The sequence below is a fragment of the Lathyrus oleraceus genome, chromosome 1, assembly GCF_024323335.1.
Source record: "Lathyrus oleraceus cultivar Zhongwan6 chromosome 1, CAAS_Psat_ZW6_1.0, whole genome shotgun sequence".
Taxonomy (NCBI): domain Eukaryota; kingdom Viridiplantae; phylum Streptophyta; class Magnoliopsida; order Fabales; family Fabaceae; genus Lathyrus; species Lathyrus oleraceus.
In genome coordinates, this window is record NC_066579.1 from 375,643,914 (window position 1) to 375,649,780 (window position 5,867).

Sequence of the window (5,867 nt, forward strand, 5' to 3'; positions counted from 1 at the left end):
CTACTAAGATGTACTGATTTCCAAAAGATGGTGGGAACGGTCCCATAAAGTCTATACCCCATACGTCGAAGAGTTCTACTTCTTGGATATTTCTTAACGGCATTTCATTACGTCTTGAAATATTTCCTGTGCGTTGGCATCTATCACACTTGACAATGAAAGCATGGACATCACGCCACATAGTAGGCCAGAATAGGCCAGCTTGAAGAATCTTGGCGTAGGTCTTAGATGTGCTTGCATGTCCACCATAGGGTGCAGAGTGACAATGCTCAATTATATTATTTACCTCTTCTTCTGGGACACAACGGCGGAAAATGCCATCTTTACTTCTCTTGAAAAGAAATGGTTCGTCCCAATAGAAGTTTCTCACATCACTATAGAACTTCTTCTTCCGGTGGTAGTTTAGATCAGGGGGTATGATGTCAGCGGCTAGATAATTAACAAAGTCTGCATACCAAGGTACATCACTTATGGCTAAGGATTTTTGAAAATGCTCATGAGGGTCTGGGTTATCTTCTTCAATGTTTTCTAGTTGGGCTATCAGTCTATCATAGGCAAAATCGTCATTTATGGGAACTGGATCAGGTTTCAGGTATTCTAGCCTAGATAGGTGATCAGCTACCACATTATCAGTGCCTTTCTTATCACGGATATCCAAATCAAACTCTTGCAGTAATAGAATCCATCGAAGTAACCTAGGCTTGGCATCCTTTTTGCTTAGTAAGTAACGAATGGCAGCATGGTCGGTATAAACTATAATCTTGGCTCCTACTAGATAAGATCTAAATTTGTCTATTGCAAAAACTACAGCTAGGAGCTCTTTTTCGGTTGTTGCGTAATTGAGCTGTGCAGCGTCTAGGGTTCTACTGGCATAATAAATCACATGTAACTTCTTATCTTTTCTCTGACCTAGAACGGCTCCAACAGCGTAATCACTGGCGTCACACATTATCTCAAACGGTTCTGACCAATCAGGGGGTTTCATTATAGGTGCTGAAGTCAGAGCTTCCTTCAGAAGATTAAATGCTTCAGTACATTTTTCATCGAAGATAAATTCAGCATCTTTCATTAAAAGACCAGTTAAGGGCTTTGTTATTTTGGAGAAATCTTTGATGAAACGTCGGTAAAATCCGGCATGTCCAAGAAAACTTCTTATCTCCCTGATAGTCTTCGGCGGTTTTAGATTCTCTATGACTTCTATTTTTGCTTTATCTACCTCTATACCTTTTTCGGAAACTATATGTCCTAAAACAATCCCTTCGGTGACCATGAAATGACATTTTTCCCAATTTAGCACAAGGTTTACCTCCACACATCTCTCCAGGATTTTCTCAAGGTTGACAAGACAATTTTTGAAATCTGATCCACAAACTGAGAAATCGTCCATAAATACTTCCATAATTCCATCTAAATAATCAGCAAAGATAGACATCATGCAGCGTTGGAAAGTTGCAGGAGCATTACAAAGTCCAAAAGGCATTCTTCTATAGGCAAAAGTTCCAACTGGGCATGTAAAGGTAGTTTTTTCTTGATCTTCGGGGTGAATAGGTATTTGGAAGAATCCTGAATATCCATCTAAATAACAAAAGTAAGAGTGTCTGGCTAGGCGCTCCAACATTTGATCTATGAATGGTAATGGGAAATGGTCCTTCCTAGTTGCTTTATTTAATTTTCTATAATCTATGCACATACGCCAACCTCCATCGGTTCTTTTTGCTACAGGTTCGCCCTTCTCGTTTTGCACGACTGTGATGCCTCCCTTTTTGGGTACTACATGCACAGGACTCACCCATTTACTGTCCGAGATCTGATATATTATACCTGCCTCTAGTAACTTAAGAACTTCAGTCTTAACTACCGCACTCATTATAGGATTTATTCTACGTTGGTGTTCTCTGGAAGGTTTTGAATCTTCTTCAAGCAAAATCCGATGCATGCATACGGATGGGCTTATTCCTTTTAGATCAGAGATCTTATATCCTAAGGCTGAGGGGTACCTACGTAAAACTTCTAATAATTGATCGGTTTCTTTTTGGTTTAAGGTAGCACTGACTATAACTGGACGATTCATATCTTCATCCAGAAATTCATATCTCAGGTTTTTAGGCAGTTCCTTAAGTTTTACGGTCGGTTTCATAGGGCAAGGCATAGGATCTGGGGTAAGAGATAAACATTCGTGAAGGTTATCATCAATGTAGGGTGTTTTATAATTGTCATCTTCCAAAATAAGGGTTGATGGCAATTTTATAGATTTATTTTCTTCTTCTTGTTCTAATTCCCTAATGCATTCTTCGATGATATCTAAGGCATAACAAGAATCTCCTATCACAGGTGCCATAAGAAATTTTGACAATATAAATTCTATCTTCTCCTCACCTACCTCAAAAGTTAGTTTTCCTTTTTTAACATCTATTACGGCTTCAGCAGTCGATAAGAACGGTCTACCTAGGAGGATTGGTATGTCGTCATCTTCTTTAATGTCCATGACAACAAAATCAGTAGGTATAAACAACTGACCCACCCTAACAGGGACGTCTTCAAGTATGCCTATAGGGTATTTAACGGATCTATCGGCTAATTGAAGCGACATCTTAGTAGGTTGTAATTCTCCTAAGTTTAATCTCTCACAAACTGCTAAAGGCATTAAGCTCACACTAGCTCCTAAGTCTAGAAAAGCTTTTTCGATGACATGATTCCCTAAAATACAAGGAATGGAAAAATTTCCGGGATCTTTATCTTTCTTTGCTAACCTATCTTCGGAAATAGAATTACATTCCACGGGTTTCGGATCTTCAAGTCTACGTTTATTCGTAAGTATGTCTTTGAGAAACTTAGCATAAGAAGGTATTTGGGTGATGGCTTCTGTAAAGGGGATTTCTACGTGAAGTTTTTCTATAACCTTAACGAATTTTTGATATTGATTATCGATTTGGGTTTTCTTTAATCTTTGAGGGTATGGTATTGGTGGTTTGTATGGCGGTGGTGGTACATAGGTTTTATTTTTAGGTTCTTCTCCTTTTTCTTGACTTTCCGGGGTTTCAGGCTTCTCTGGTTCCTTTTCCTCACTCCTCTTAGAAGTTTCAGGCTCACTTAATCTAGGGTTTAAAGGCTCCTTATAAGCGGTTCCACTTCGTAGAGTAATGGCATTAGCTTGCCCTTTCGGGTTTTGTTGAGGTTGTCCAGGGAACTGTCCTCCAGGGGTAGTCTGTGGGGCTTGGTTTAACGCTACCTGAGAGATCTGGGTTTCAAGCATCTTATTATGAGTAATGATTTGATCAACCTTGGTTCCTAACTGGGTAATTAGTTCGTTAACATGGACGCTTTGGTTCATGAACTCTTTGTTTTTCTGTTTTTGAGCAACGATGAAATCTTTTACAATTTCTTCAAAGCTCGGGTTTGGCGGTACAGGTTGCATAGGTTGATTTGTTCTAGGGGCTTGGTAACCTTGTTGTCTCGGAGGTGCGGTATTTTGAATAGGGTTATTATTTTTGTAGGAGAAGTTTGGGTGATTCCTCCATCCAGGGTTATATGTGTTAGAAAATGGGTTCCCTTGGGTATAGTTCACTTGCTCAGTGTTGGTTTCATTTAACAGATTGCATTCGGCGGATTGGTGTCCTTGCGTTCCACATATCTCACAATTCGGCGAAACTGCGGCTACAGTATTCGGAGTTGTACACATATGTTCGACTCTAAGGGCCAACGCGTCCATTTTAGCCTGCATCATGTCTATAGAGCTTAGCTCATGTATTCCTCCTTGGGCTTCCTTCTTTTCCACTGTCGCTCGTTCTACTCCCCATGATTGATGGTTTTGGGCCATATCCTCGATAAGGGCACTAGCTTCAGGGTAAGGTTTATTCATCAGTGCGCCACCAGCGGCAGCGTCGATGGTCATCTTAGTGTTATAATGAAGTCCATTATAGAAGGTTTGGATGATTAGCCAATTCTCTAAGCCATGGTGTGGGCATGCTCTTAATAGTTCTTTATATCTCTCCCAGGCTTCGAACAACGACTCTCCTTGGAGTTGGGTAAATCTAGTTATAAGGTTTCGAAGAAGAGCGGTCTTACTTGGGGGAAAATATCTAGCAAGAAAAACTTTCCTAAGGTCATCCCAAGTTGTTATTGAATTGGGTGGAAGGGAATCTAACCATGATAGAGCTTTATCTCTGAGGGAAAAGGGAAATAATCTTAAGCGTATCGCCTCAGGAGAAGCTCCATTGGTTTTAAAGGTGTCTGCTAACTGAAGAAAGTTTTTTAAATGTTGGTTTGGGTTATCAGTAGCGAGACCTGAGAATTGTCTCTGTTGCACTAATTGCAGCAGGGATGGTTTAAGTTCAAAATTATTGGCTGGGATAACGGGGTTTACTATACTGGAACTAGGTTCCTCGTTTGATGGTTGGGCGAAGTCCTTAAGAGGTCTTCGGTTTTGTTCTTCGGCCATAGCTATCCTATTCCTATGGAAAAATAAACGTGCGCGAGCGTAACGTTCAGGTTCAGCTAGAGGGTCTACTAAACTTCCGGCACTGCGAGTCTTTCGCATTGACCGGTGGGTAACAACCTTAGTCTAAACGGTATAACTACAGGGTAATGAAATTTGACGAAATTGGTCCCCGGCAACGGCGCCAAAAACTTGATGCGTGTTTTTCGCAAGTGTACGAATCACGTCAAAGTAATATAAAAGATTATCGAATCCACAGAGACCAAGTGTCAATCTATCAAACCTGTTGTTATGGTGTGTATCTAAGGCAACTATTTTTAAGGGTTTTAATAAGGGTGCAATGGTAAATAAAATTATAATTTTAAATAATAAATAAAGACAGGCTCGAATGTAATTCACGCAATCAATGATAATCCAGTACTTGTTAGTGGAACTACTTATGGGCAATGTTTTCTCCTTTGAAAAGAACTAATTTAACAGGAACTGTCGCTTTCGCGTATTCAGAACCGAGTTGTACTCTCTAATCAACCCCTCCTATTGTCACGGATAAAAAGGTGCGTACTGCGTTAGAGTAGTAAACCTATTTTTAAGAAATATAGTATCTTAACTAAGTTGAAAAGTATTTTAACCTGGACTTCTTAGCAAAAAGAGGTTCTTACGAACCAGAGTTTAAACTTCCTAACGCGTCCGAAAATCGTTTTAAAATCTCTTTTCTTTTTAATCTAAAATCTCCTAATAAACTAGACAAAGTGCTTTTGGCTGTTTTTGAAATAGTTAAAAACAATTACTTGAATTGAAAGATAAAATAGCCCTTAGGTGTTTCCACGAACAATTACACTGATTACTGGTTTAATTACGATCCTCACATTCTAACCTTTATAGAATTAGTTAGACATGATAAAGTAAATATTCTTTTTATAGTTTTTCATAAAAGTAATTTAAAGCGAGTGCGGATAATAAACAAAGTAAAGTGCGAGTGCAGGAAATAAACAACGTAAATGTGCGAGTGCAGGAAATAAACAACGTAAATGTGCGAGTGCAGGAAATAAACAACGTAAATGTGCGAGTGCAGGAAATAAACAAAGTAAAGTGCGAGTGCAGGAAATAAACAACGTAAATGTGCGAGTGCAGGAAATAAATAAAAGTAAAATACGAACTTGAATTAAAATGGCGGCAGGATTAACTTCCTCCAGAGTGCTCCAAAACTCGAACCACAGACAGATTACAGACTCGATCACTCGATTGCAGAGGCACCCCGATGTGGAATGGCAACTGCTTTATAACTGATATATGCCTAGAGAATTCTAATTCTGGATGAAGAAAAACGAAAATCTAAGGTCCTATTTATAGTAAAAACTGAAAGCATGAAATGACAGGGACGCCCCTCCACTAAAAAGTGGAGGTTACTGATTTTGGCCTTGTGGCGCCCGCC

At 39.4% G+C, this 5,867-nt stretch overlaps 1 non-coding gene across 1 annotated transcript; it reads left to right on the forward strand.

Moving 5' to 3' along the window:
• The first annotated feature begins 3,947 nt into the window (after positions 1-3,947).
• On the forward strand, positions 3,948-4,054 carry LOC127116741 (small nucleolar RNA R71). The gene has a single exon (XR_007801536.1). It is a non-coding gene; the product is annotated as a small nucleolar RNA R71 (small nucleolar RNA).
• Positions 4,055-5,867: the final 1,813 nt, after the last annotated feature.